Source organism: Osmerus eperlanus, chromosome 4 (assembly GCF_963692335.1).
Source record: "Osmerus eperlanus chromosome 4, fOsmEpe2.1, whole genome shotgun sequence".
In the NCBI taxonomy this organism is placed as follows: Eukaryota; Metazoa; Chordata; class Actinopteri; order Osmeriformes; family Osmeridae; genus Osmerus; species Osmerus eperlanus.
In genome coordinates, this window is record NC_085021.1 from 21,626,100 (window position 1) to 21,640,414 (window position 14,315).

Consider the following 14,315-nt stretch of genomic DNA (forward strand, 5'->3'; position numbering starts at 1 on the left):
TAATGTGGCTGATGATCTCTCTCTTCCCATCTTTCCCGGTTTCTCAGTCAAGTTTTGTCTCCACACTGCGTTCCCCTGTGTCGTGTTGCACTGCTTGAATATTAACAACAGTACAACTGAACAAGGGAGCGATATCTTTTGTTATTCAGATAGATGTTACAAAGCTAAACAACACAAAGGAGACTCCTCATTGCAGATAAATGGATAAACTTGGATTGCGGTATTGAGCTCAACAGCCATTGTAATAATCCATATTACCTTTCCAGACTGTGGCTCAGTCTGTCAGAACGCTGACGTATTAATCACATCTTGGCAATCCTCCTTGGCAAATGGTATTGTTATGAGAGTTTGGGTGGCAATATTTCGCTAACATTTGCAATGCCTATTTTTTGCAAGCAAGTTGTGCAAGAAAAGTCTAAAACCTCATAATCCAGTTAGGTGAGGCAGACGCCTTCCTACACACACACACACACACACACACACACACCTGGGACACGTCCTTTTTTTAAAGATCCTTTCCTACAACCCAAACGCATCCGTCACGTTTCCAAACAATTCCGACATTGAGGAACATGAAATGTCTGTAGCTTGGAAGAATACGCAGAAAACAGACCACAGCTTGACTTTCTTTTGTGTCTTGCAACCTGTTCCACACCGCTGACAATTGCTCAAGTCATTAACTGACACACAGGTCTGGACGGCACAAGTATGACAGAAGTCTCTTTTGAGTCTTCACGCTAGCAGAAACACACAACCTCAACTCCCAGCACGTGGCTACATCCTAATGGGTTTTCCACTGCTAATTGGTCTGTTGCGACAAAGGTGATTTCAACGATATGTCTGTGTTTACCCTTAGTGTCAGGGTAAGAGTAACTTCTCCATTTAGTGTCAGGGCAAGAGTCACCTCTTAACTCAACAACATCACAGTGCCTCAGCTCATCGCCACAACCAGGATGTAAAAAAGCGGGCACGATTGTACAACACAACGTCTGTGGCATTCAGGTCTAACCTGTGGAGAGCTGGAACAAACGCATACAAAGGCAACGCCCACAGCGTAACCAAGGCACCACGTTTAACACTTAAGAATTCCTCTTTTCTCTCCTCACTCTTTTTCTAAAGGGCTCAACTGCAGTAATTTGACCTACATCCCATTTTTCTGTTTAGGCATTTTCCGAGGCCGGCAGCCGCGTCAGAAAAACAATGGCTGAAAATAGGCTTTGAAGTCGGGTCTGAATGGAAGCACAGGGGCCGACACATGAAATGCCCTCACACTGGGGTGGCGCTCTGTCAAAAGAAAAACCAATACTATGAGTGAGAGGACACGTCGCTAACGTTAGCTTCCTACGGCGCGAAGCTGGCGGCGGGAGGAGGGCTTTCACCATGTGCCCGTAATGATGGATGGATTTGCAGGAAAGTCTATTCACATGGAGATGTTACATCATAAATATTTACACTGGGCTGCAGTTTCCATGTAGCCTTTGCTTGTTTTGACACACTGGAAAAATTCAAATGGCAAACAAAAAAAAAAGAAACGGAAAAGAGAATGTAAGAGGGACTGAAAAGAGAGGCAGAAGAGGAGGCAATGCTGTTGTTGTTGTTATTGGGATGGTGGGTAGAGTTTTCTAAATTTACACCCAGAATAAAGTCCTCTATTAGGAGTTTGATTTAGTTTGTTATAGTATATATTTTTACTGTAGCCTTATTGCGATTACACAAACCAATAAATGGACCAAATGTCGACGTTAAAACATAAGTTTTATATATTCATTCTTTCTCATATTGTCATATACTGTCACTCACACGACACTGACCCCCCCCCCCCTTAAAAAAGATAGAGATAGCAGGGCTGGTTGGAAATTTAGACTCTGAAGCAACTTTCCTCACAGTCCTGCACCTTTTGTGGAAGAAACTTGACGGGCTTGACAGAGCAGCAAGCGCCCTAAACAAAGACTGGCCTTCCATCCCTCAACTCAACTGTCTCCATCTGAAAGCCTCATCGCTTCCCCCACGCCACAGGAGCAACGAGGGAGGCAGCAAGGGAGGCAGCCGGCAGTTTAGTTGTTGGTAAACAGCCCTGGAAATGTCTTTGCAGCGAGTACAATTAAAAGCCTCTGACTCCCAGAGGAAGCCCCAGAACCAATGAAAACAAATTTGGCAGTTTAATTTTCTTCCCACTGTCTGAGGGAGGGGCGGCAGAGTGGGAGTCTTCTCAAGCCTGGTCTCTGGGAGGGGAGAGGCAGGGAGGGGAGAGGCAGGCAGGGGAGAGGCAGGGAGGGGAGAGGCAGGGAGGGGAGAGGCAGGCAGGGGAGAGGCAGGGAGGGGAGAGGCAGGCAGGGGAGAGGCAGGGAGGGGAGAGGCAGGGAGGGGAGAGGCAGGGAGGGGAGAGGCAGGGAGGGGAGAGGCAGGGAGGGGAGAGGCAGGGAGGGGAGAGGCAGGGAGGGGAGAGGCAGGCAGGGGAGAGGCAGGGAGGGGAGAGGCAGGGAGGGGAGAGGCAGGGAGGGGAGAGGCAGGGAGGGGAGAGGCAGGGAGGGGAGAGGCAGGGAGGGGAGAGGCAGGGAGGGGAGAGGCAGGCAGGGGAGAGGCAGGCAGGGGAGAGGCAGGGAGGGGAGAGGCAGGGAGGGGAGAGGCAGGCAGGGGAGAGGTAAGAGAGCCCCATGTTGGAGCCAGTTGGGCTTTCTGATTAGCTGAATTAACTATATCAAAACCCAATTAAGCTAACTATACTCCAGCTATTCAGGTTGAGGCGAGGGGAGAGTTGGGTCAGGATGCGGCAGAGGCCGTCGTTGGCACACTCTTGCCTCTGCGGGCCTCCCAGCGCAACGTGATTACTGCCGAGGCACACCAAGGCGCTGGAGATCAGTCTCTCCTTCAAAGCAAAGTCTCCCCGGATGATCAGCCCTTCCAATTTGGTGGCGGAATGGGGTTTGAAGAAGAAGAAGGAGAAAGAAGAAAAAAACCTTGACTACTTAACCTGCTTTCTGCAAAATGGTAGGAGACAATGAATTACCGGTATAAGGTTAACCATTGTCTGTTGACACAAAATACACATTTCAAATTACACCTTTCCTGCGCACATTGAAGTGTAAAGGTGGTGGTGCCGAACACAAAGAATATCAAACAGCTGTTGTTGACATGAGGATCTATGAATCTGCATGTAGCTGTTGTGAAGGTGTAACGTAGAGTAGCCCTTGTTCAGAGCCCTGTAATTACAGCGTTTTCCTACCCGTCCTCTAATCTGTGCACCGTAGCATCGATGTTGCGTGAGGGGGGTAATTTGGAGACGTAGTTTGGGGCTCTGATTGATGCTGGGAGTGTGTCATCTCTCCGCTCTCTGAGTGACGCCGGCAGAGACGGAGAAGCACGGTGTGGCCCCCGTCTCATTTGCCAGGCACGCCACCCCCCCTCCACCGTCACCCCCCCAGCCCCCCCCAGCCCCCCCCAGCCCCCCGGTGTCAGAGAAGGACCCCACTTTGACGTGAGGCAGCCCACAGTGTCACTTGTGAACGTCCAGATCTATGTTGACTGGGAGGCCGTGAGCCAGGGCTGCTGCATGCATCCTCCTGACAGAGTCCCACATCAGCACTGCGCTCCGACCTGTTAACATCATTAGCAGGTTTCATCTCAGGGACAAGAAGAAGAAGAAGACGAAAAAAAAGAAGGAAAAGTCAGCCCGTTTCCTCAAGTCACTAGTCATTAAGGTCCTCTCAGGATTTAGATCTTACCCCGGCAATTTTTATTTTTAAGTTTTACACTCGTCAATTAGTGAAATTAAACTGTATTTGCTTCAATGCGCCTCTTTTCAGTTGAAGTAAGAAATGCTCAGTCTCAAGAAAACTTTGAATATTATTTGTTTTATAGGGATACTCGTCTAATTACCGCAAGCCTTCTCTGAAACTTTGGTGCAACAACTATCAACAACGAACGCAACTATCAACAGGCAACTAAATATATATAGTTATCACTTGCTGTAAGATTGTTGACAGTTGGTTCTAGTTTCTACATCAGTTCTTATTGGGTCCCTGTCTAATGCAGCCTAGAAGGCACTCTCGTGATAGTGTCACTAATAATGCCTGGATGCCTCGTCTCAGCATTAGTCAGTTTAGAACAGACAGTGCTTTACACCACACTGTTATAACACAAGTATCATCAAGGGCACCTCCTTCAGTATGCATGGCCAAGAAGCTAACCCAAGCAAACCCTAATGGATGCACACTAATGACTCGTTTTGACTCTTTGAATACCCCTTGATATAACAATGCCTAAGTAAAAAGTTACTTAGTTAATTATGTGTTGGAAAGACATCTCCAATCCAGCCATGTAGTTATTACTACTGCACTCTATATAGCAAAAGCTTAGAAACCGCAGGAAGATCTTCCCTCCAGGTGTAACCCCTGCAATGTCCTGCACTAGCCTAGGAGAGTAAAGATGGAACCAGAAGTTGATCAGTTTCATGTTCATGTTTATTTTTTTATATTCAAATCAGACTTGCCTGAGATTGAGAGAGCTCTTAGAGCGACAGATTCATCAGTCCATCCTCTGTGAGCAACTTCTCCTCTCAGTTAATCAGTTGGAAAATAAAACGATGGGATTCTAAGTCATTTGTACATTTTTACAACCCTGAGACACATTGATCCGGTGGGATTAATGACAGGGGTTCATACTGTCGTAGATGTAAACAGGAAGTACAGAGGTAACAGTCATCAGCCACACACTGCATGTGACCTACCTTGTTTTCTCTTTCTTGGGGGTCAAGTCACTCCACATAGAGACTTACTTCATCTGAGTAAGAAAGGAGGGAGAAAGAGAGAGAGAGAAAGAGGGGGGAGAGAGACAGAGAGAAGGAAAAGGGATGGAGAATCATTAAAGCTCAAGAATAATTCATCACAGTGTCTAGACGCACATACAGTTTAAGAACACACGGATGCTTAATACTTTTCATCTGAATATCAGAGTCCGTTTTCAGAACGCCTCTGACGAGAAGTCAAATGGTGAAGCCAAGCTATAAAGGGATGCCCAAAGAAAAATGTGTCCTCCAGTTGGAATGGCCCCCTATGTAGAGCCATTTAGTGCAGATGGGAAGCCCTAATATCACAGCAGGGATGGGGGGGAGGGGGGTGCATGGAGGGGAGGGGGAAGGAGGGGTGTGGAGGGCTGGGAGGGGGGCTGGGAGGGGGGAGGGGGGCTGGGAGAGGGGCTGGGAGAGGGGCTGGGAGGGCTGGGAGGGGTGTGGAGGGCTGGGAGGGGGGCTGGGAGGGGGGCTGGGAGGGGGGCTGGGAGGGGGGCTGGGAGGGCTGGGAGGGGGGCTGGGAGGGGGGCTGGGAGGGCTGGGAGGGGTGTGGAGGGGGGCTGGGAGGGCGGCTGGGAGGGGTGTGGAGGGCTGGGAGGGGGGCTGGGAGGGCTGGGAGGGGGGCTGGGAGGGCTGGGAGGGGGGCTGGGAGGGGTGTGGAGGGCTGGGAGGGGGGCTGGGAGGGCTGGGAGGGGTGTGGAGGGCTGGGAGGGGGGCTGGGAGGGGTGTGGAGGGGGGCTGGGAGGGCTGGGAGGGGGGCTGGGAGGGCTGGGAGGGGTGTGGAGGGCTGGGAGGGCTGGGAGGGCTGGGAGGGGGGTGAGTTAACATTTGATGGACGAGGCCCATATTCCATTCAGCACGCTGAGCTGGTGTAGCATCCAGTAAACCAGTCTTGTTCATATTTCAGCACAGCTCGCCAATGATAATTTGCTTAGAATCGGTAATCCTAAAATCTGAAGGGGGGTGGGGGGGTTTTATTGGCAGGCATGACTTTGGAGCTGTCGTTAGCAGAGACCAGATCAACACATTCCTGCAGACCGGGGGGAGACCAGCAGCTTCCTGCTCCTGCTTTCATGGTTAGAACGCATTTCAAATAGGATAAAAGAAAATATGATATTTATAAGTGTGTTATCGCTAAAGATCTGGTTTTGAAATAAGCCATAGAAAATGTTGTAGTGTCACCTGTGTACAACAAATGATATATATTTAATTTGTCATGTTAAATTAATTAAAATGTGCTCAAACACCAGCATGCACTGTAGAGCAACATGCCACTTGAGAGACACCACAGGCCCACGTGAACTACTGAACTAAAACTAAGTTTGTCAGAACCCGTCGAGTCATTCCAACTCCTCTCCAAAGTTTTTTTTAACCTTGAGAGCCCAGGCAACCCCGAAAAAAGTAATAATAATTCCAACCTGATCTTCCTACTTATTTTATATCTCCCCTCAGCAACCTAACTTCTACTCGGCAACAGTGCAGTTATTAATTCATGAGGCACTAATTAGTTCTTTGTTTAATTTTGTGTTAAACAGACTGACCGGAATGATAACGACTCGCGCTGTAGCATTTCGGTCCCACACCGCTCCTGTTTGCTGCAACAAGGGAGCATCGTGCGACTAGCATGATGAACCCAATTCCCTTCCAAGTTGCACTTCATTAAGTCAAAATGTGACAAGGAGCTTAGAGGGAGAACTGGCAGATCAGATCATACATAACAATGCAGAGCCAGTAAGTTTGTAGAAGGAAGTGGGGAGGGGGAGGGAGGGGGGGGGGTGTTGGAGGATGGGGGGTTGGGGGGGTTGGGGGGATTGTGGATTCCAGCATGCATGTTGCTAATTTTCTATTTTTAACCCTTAGGGGCCGTCTTTCATTTTCCTTTAATTGTTTTTGTTCAGAGCCACGGTGTCCTTTTGTTAAATTGCATCTCCTATCGAGTGCCCTGATCAGGCCCCGCGCAGCGAGGCAGGAAGACAGCAGTAAACAAGGCTCTGGCCTTATACCCCGTCTGAACGCCAAGGTTCTGCCCTCCCATTGGACGAGCCCGGGTCGTTCTCCACCAGAGAAGAAGAATCACGAGCAGGGCGAGATGTCTGAGTTGTGGGTGCCTGATTAACCTTCCTTTACGTCAGGTGGAAAAACCTGATGAACCGCATCATATGCAAAAGTACAAAAGCCAGTTTTGAACACTGGAATGTGGCGTGTTCGTTGAGCAAAAAACGTTCTGCGTTCAGAAAAGAGAACAGATTGTTCAGTATGAAGATCGTTGGCCTACATCATTAGAATGTCAGACATATTTCACTAGGATCGCCAAAACCCTCCAAAAGTTATTTTCTCGAGCAACAACCCCATCAAATGTACAGTATCAATCTTTTCCTGAAGTAACTCAAAATACACGTAGACTGCATTCCTAAAGATGGAGAAAAAGCATGTTGCCCTTCACACAGCATGGAGCCAGGCAGAGACACTACTGGAAATCACGCTACCATCGTCAGGGTAATTACAGTTGATACACACTTTAATCAGTACAGAAAGGAAAGAAAATGAGGGGAAAAAAACTCAAAAATAAAAGCAACAGATGACTAGCTTCACAAAGATGTTCACTGCTTCCAAGAACCTCCCCACTGGCTAAAGATATGATAGCATCAAAAAGCAGACAAGTAATTACACTGTATAATAGGCAAGATTGGCATTTTCGAAATCATTTTCATGTGGATGGAAATGACATTGCACAGACTATTCTGTATTCACTGGTGCAGATAAATAAACAAGACTGGGAAAGGAGGGGAAGAAAAAGCCCATAAAGAACGCGCCAGTACAATGGCAAGCAGGTCAGTAATTAGAAACTCTGTTTGCACAGTAATAATTTTAATATATTCATCAGGAAACAGGACATGCCTGGCATGATAAAATCCCATCAAGGATCATATCCCGGCTCTCTCTTAACCTTTGAAACAGACTGACAGCACATCGCTGTACATCTCAGAGGAAGAAGAAAACATATTACTGTGGAGCCGGAGTCTTGATTTGGAAAGGATTCTCAGCCCTGGAGATGTAGTGGGCAATGTGACACAAGACCTACGCTGCTGCTTGCTTCTGTTTGAATCCATGATCAGAGCAGAGGCAGTTTAAGAGCCTTTAGCTCTATTTTTTGTGTCTGTTAAACGGCGGTTCTTCTTCTAGCATTCTGAACGTCACGTCACGTTTCAACTGCATGTGTAGAAAATGTGGTAAAAAGTGCTTAACCTTGTTTTGTTATTGTGAGTGGGGGTGATGCTATGGAAATGATTGCAAATTGCTTAAAGGAGTCCTGACATGCAAAAACCTTGACCTCATGGAGCCATTTCCCAAAGTCAGAGGAATACTTAATTGTGAGAGGAACTGAGGGTGGAGCAGAAGGTAATCGCTGTCAACAACATTCCTGCTATAAGATCACTTTGTGCAAAAATAGCTCAAAGTAATTCAAGCTTGAAGTATATCAGTGCACGCACTACCAAAGTGCACCTTAATGCGATGAACACACCTAATGCAAACCAAAGCTCCATAAGATATTCAACAGACTTTGCAACTTTTAAGTCAGTGAACAAGTCAAGCTAATAGTGTACTTGTTTGTGTGTTGGTGGGGTATAAAACTCTTATAACGCGAATAACAGGAAAACAGAACTAGTCCGTCCACGGAGCTGAACGGCTTGAGAAAACAATACTGTGTCGTAATGATTGCTAAACTATTGTCTGTGTTTCCTGGTTTCATTTCTCACGCGCGAACCTAGAAAACTTCAAGTTTACGTGACCCCAGTTCAAATAAAAAGTAACCACTAATTACAAGAACCAGAAGCCGCACTACCAGAACAAGCCGAGCTTCCAGAAGCTCGCCGCTGACATCTCGCCGCTGAGACACCCCCGCGCCGTCCAGCCTTCCTCTCCGGCAGACTCGTCTGAAAAGCCGTGTGGCACAATGAGAAATTGGACGTTTACTTAATAACACAGCTCATACATATTTGACAGCAGCTCCCAGCCCCTTCTTTGTGTGTTGTCTCTTGGGTCCCTGCTCTGTCCTGGGGCAGAACCCGACCAGGAGGAGGGGGCTGGAGGGCAGATATCCCCTCAGTCTCGCTATCCCCTCCTCGCCTAATTTCAGTTGTCCGTCCCTTTGAAACCGCAGTCTCACGCTGGACCTAAGAATAGTGAGCCATGCGCAACAAGTGCAGGCGCCATGGAAACCTCGGTTTTCCCCCCGAAATATTCCTTTTTCTCTTTTTTGAGGAGCTGTCACCGGGAGGGAGGGGAGGAGCAGGACCCTGGCTCCGGCCGTGACAAAGCCCATTTTCTCCCCGCTCCTTGATTGATTAAAAAAGACTTTTTAGCGAAACCATGTTAAAGGACAAAAGCCTGACACCCAGGAGGACGCCCTGGGGGGACGGGCCAATCAGACGGTTTCCATGGTAATAGAGAGCGCAGGGAGAAAAACCAGGAACAATATCATAATCGGCACAATGGAAGGGTCAGGCCAAGCATGAAACCCAACAACAATGGTGATTACCAAGATGACGGAAATAAAGGGCCACTTATAAGGGGGCCGAGTATGTTCACATCCAAACAACTCTTATAACGCCGGCGTTACCGTCGCCATCATTTGCATTTGGGTGGCACTTCAGTGGTCGTTATGCTTTTGATTCATATATCTCCTTTGTGGGCTGGCTTATCAAACACGCTACGGTTGTGAAGCCTTGTTCAACACGACTTCATTCTGACTGATCCATTTGTTATCAGTCTCTAACCCAGTTCATCAACCTGCTCCCAGATATTAGGGTCCTGCCATGCATGTTTCATTAGCTGGTAAACCCAACTACTCTGACTTGTGCCTGATTCATGACATCATGACCCTGCCACTATGAAAGATGGTATGTAATCTCTCTTTACTCAAGTCTAGTACCCCCCCGCCCCCCCCCCCCCTCCCAACAAACACACCAATTATTATTAATGCTTTTTGCATTAGGTTCGCTCCACACTTGAGAGCAAAATTATACATGTTCTGTTGTGACTCATGTGTAATATGGGATCAATACGCTGGATGCATTGAACATTTCACTGCTCTCGTTGACCTAAGTGACAGCCCATTTAAAACTGTGTGAGAGAGAGAGAGAGAGAGAGAGAGAGAGAGAGAGAGAGAGAGAGAGAGAGAGAGAGAGAGAGAGAGAGAGAGAGAGAGAGAGAGAGAGAGAGAGAGAGAGAGAGAGACCAGCTCAGCTGGTGTCTACAGCACCAACGGGAGAGACATTATTAATTCATCTCAAAAACACAGGTCAATACCAAGAGCCTACTGCTTGTAGAGCATGGTATAGCTGCTTCAGTGCATTACCTGATCTAGATAACTGCTCTCCATGGCCTTTGAGTCATCGGACTGTGTAAAAAAAATAATTAAATACAAATAACATAACTGGAGGATTACCGTCGGAACACGGTTGTGGAATCCAGAGTTTTGGCGTGGTGTTCTAGAACAGGAACACTAGGGTTCCAAGTTCGACCTCCTTCATCAAGGTGGAGATGAGAAGAAGGTGTTGACAGAGAACAGAGGCAAGCAGAGCAGAAGAAGCCTCTCTCTCATATGAGGAATTAGTATTCCACATCCTGATGGTTTCCAAACACAAAAAGGCCTCGCCAAATCCCCCCGGTGGAGGTGTCAGAGAGAAAATGACGAGAATCTGCTCCTTGACAGGGAGTCATTTATATTTTAGCTTCGTTCCATTATCTTAACGAATCCATCATCAGCCAATGCAATATTAACAGCAGAAAATCAACTCATTAGATCCAGGGGGATTTAATCAAGATTGCAATCATGTATGCTGTTCCTGGAGAGTTGGCTTCTCATTTTTTTTTTCTTTTTTCTTTTTGGTCCTTTCCACGTAATTGCCGCATCTCAGATCTTAATAAATTATTCTCCATCTGAGATTGATGCCTTCCCCCCCCCCCTCCCCCTCTCTCTCTCACGCCAAGCACTCACCATCTCCGACTATAATATTTACCATAAACATTATTATGTCATGGGCACACAGTTTAAAATGGCCTTTAGCTAACTCAGAGAAGTAATTGGCTTCTCCATTTCTCTCTCGTTTCCCTGTTAATTGCCCAGTGATATTGCTAACAGATCTCTCAGAAAGAGAAGAAGGCTTCTTCCGGCCAGGCTAAGATGAGCTGCAGAGGTTTCTCAACCTTTTATTGGTGGGATTTAGAGAGAATGCCCAGTGTCTGATGTTACTTATTAAGTCAGTGAAAAAAAAGATAAAAGCCTATTCCGTGTTTGATCTACAAAACTGCATTTGAAATACCAACATGGGCAGAGAAAACTCAATGTCAGGCCAGGGAGACGTTTTATTCCACTTTAATCCTACCCACAGGAAGATAACATAAAACCCTCCATGTCCAACTCATGGACTTAAAAATAACGATCATATCCTGTGTTACACACTGTGTTTACGACTCAGAGATGAACACCATTATATACATCCACCTGTGTAAAAAACCAGCCGGAAGTTTACAGCTCTCTCACAGAAAAGGACAATATCTTGTAGGTATCAGCTCAGTTAATGTCCAATCTGTGCTGTCTAGATTGTTCTGACATCATTATCCTACGTCTAATAAGATAAAGTGCCCCGGAGAGGAGAACGGACTAAAGCCCTCACACTCAGTCTTTTGCTGTGCCAATGCAGTGGACGATGACATCACACGGCTTACGTCCGTCCAGGTTTAGAAACAACAGCAAAAACACAAAAAAAACAACCTCAAATCCTCATAAGAAGTTCTCCTGGACCGACGACACAGTGGCACGTGATTTACATGCGGGCACAGACTTAGCTACGTGAGGAAAATAAAGCCCTCAAACGATCACAAACTATTTGGGTGAAGTGTGTATAAGCGCTGTGTGTGAAGGTGCAGTACGTGCTGTGTTTTGGTCTGTGGCACATGCAGAAAGCCTGGTAGGCAGTGTAGCCTGGTAACACTTATCCATCTGACAACTGGGTTCTTTCTCTCACAGACGGGATTAACTCCAACATGTTCAACATGATCCAAAAGTGTAAAAACGGTGGAAGAGCCCTTTAATCTGCCTATGGAACAAAGCCTTTTGTACAAGGGCTAACCTGACCTTGTCAGTCTCAGTTAAACTTTCTGTCTATTCGGCAATATAAAGCCCTCCCCAGGCCTTCTCCCCCCTCCCTCCCTCCCCTCTCTCTTTCCCTCTCTCTATCCCTCCCTCCCTCTCTCTGTGTGTGTCTCTCTCACCCTCACCCCTCCTATCCCTTTCTTTTTTTTCTCTACCCCCCCCCCGCTTCTACCCCACCTCCCTCCATTTCTCTCCCCCACTTTCTTTCTCTCACCCCCCCCCCCTCTCTCTCTTTTCAACCCAGGGACTGCGTCTGTGCAGAAGCACCAAATGCTGTCTTAATCCCTGTCTCTCTGAGATGGCCAATCCGAGCCCTCTGTAAACCAATCTCAGAGTTTTTTATCTTGATTTATTAGATTACCAGTCTTGGGTCCTGAGCCACTGCCACACACAGTAATCCTAATCAGAATAGACAAGTATTAGCCCAGTTCAAGGGAAGATAAACTCAGTGTCCAACTTTCAGTGCAAGGGCAGCAACAGGCTTATAGGCTTGCTCTGCCATTTTTTTTCTCCATAATCTCCGTTCTTGTTTTTTTCTTCTTTTTTTTCTTTTACATTAAGAAAATGAGAGCGTAATTAAATACATAAATCCTGACACAGAACCCCTCAAAAGGCCTGAAAGCAATGAAACCCCATCCAGCAGTCTCTCCTCCCCCGTACGCTGAAGCTACTGAGCCAAGTCCAATCATTTGTATCTTTCTCAAATTTTTAACTACGAGCAACACAAACACAAAGAACGGAAAGTCCCACCGAAAACATTCGCTAGAATTAATTTTACATCTGAATGAATTCCAAGGCGTTGTTGTCAAATCGTGAGCAAGCCGAGTTAAATACCTCATTCCCTTTGGTCAACAGGAAGTAAAAAAACAGAAAGAACAAGAGCAAAAATTACTACAGTAAATCAAAAGCGCTTGTCTGTGATCTGAATACAATATCAGGACATGTGGGATGGGGCTTTGAATTTGGGAGGGGGGGGGGGGGGGATGTTGGAGGATGGAAACCCACTGGCTGTATTGTCTCGCCTGAACTGAACTGACACCACAGATTTCTGATCCTGGCCCGTTTTCAGCCAGTTGTGTTGAATGTGAGCTAGTGAGCTGGGAGAGGCTGGCTCGGGGCTGGCTCGGGTCCACGTGACGTGAGGCCAGAGCTGGGGAGCGTTCAAGGGTGTCTCTGCTGCTGTGCTAACCCTGGTGGCAGCTGTTAGCCTGCCACAAAGTGCAACAGCAGCAGTGAGGATATCCTGAAATACTATTGAAAACCGCTAAAGCTTCTCTTCTCCAATGTAAAGTTACACTGCCGCCCGGCGCCAGGCCAGTCAATCACTGATCAATCTGGGAGAGTTATAAATGGAGTGGAGGCCTGGGGCTAATTCGGCTGCTTTTCCAGTAGGAAAGGTCGAATGGCAAGTTTTAGAAGATAGACGACAACTGCCTTGGAAGTGTTAGGGTCTTTTTTTGGACGGTGTGAAAAAAAAATGCAATGTGCACATCTTGTGTCCGTATGTGTGTGTGTTTGTGGGTGTGTATTTCTGTGTGCCTGTATGTCTGTATGTGTGCGCATGTGTGTGTGTGTGTGTGCATGTCTGTGCGTGTGTCTGTGTATGTGTGCATGTCTGTGCGCCTGTGTGCCTGTGTGTGTGTGTGTCTGTGTGCCTGTGTGTGTGTGTGTCCAGGGGTTGGCCCCTGTGCACAGGCCCCGGGGTGACAGAGGGAGCAGAGGTAGATGTGACAGCCATGTCTGTTTCCCTGTGTGTGTGCGTTTGCCCTCGCAAACGAGCCAGCGCCTTCACCGGGGCCCTCCGGCCACGCTTGGTCTCCCTCCCCCCCGCCCAGTCAACATCCAACACAAGGAGGATGTCCACTTCATAACAATCTCCTCACTGGTTTCAATGAAAACGATATTTATACCTCCGAAACCAAACGAAGCCAAATTATTAGAACTGCTTATCTCTGTCGCTACTTATTTTCGGGGATAAACACGCGTGCTACATGCAAGATGAACAGCGCAGGGCGGGACAAACACATCTATAAGCAGCACGTAATGACTCCAACACACACGCTAACAAGACGCTTTCCAACTACAGCTGCCCTCGCTCATTCATTGTGAAAAAGGGACCATCATCATTAACGTAACCATGCAGGCTTTGCGTGAGTCTTAATAAACGCTCAGGATGGATTTGCGCTGCTCCTCTGCGGTGCCCTTCAGCTTAAGTGTCACCGCGTGTTCTTAAAGAGGAATATTCATTTCCTGAGGTAGGCCTCGTCAGCCTTGCCACCAAATCCATATCCTGTCCTGTCTGCCTGCCTCTTCCTCTTCCCTGTGAGTGGGAGACGTCTCATCGCCCTATCGGGTTCCCCTGTGAACCCT

General features: G+C 47.4%; 1 long non-coding RNA gene across 1 annotated transcript in view; it reads right to left on the bottom strand.

Moving 5' to 3' along the window:
- Window positions 1-14,315, bottom strand: part of LOC134019394 (uncharacterized) — an 85,559-nt gene that overhangs the window by 9,419 nt on the left and 61,825 nt on the right. The window contains exon 4 of the long non-coding RNA XR_009930009.1: window positions 4,727-4,779. This is a non-coding gene — a long non-coding RNA (uncharacterized LOC134019394). The remainder of the gene's footprint in view (window positions 1-4,726; window positions 4,780-14,315) is intronic.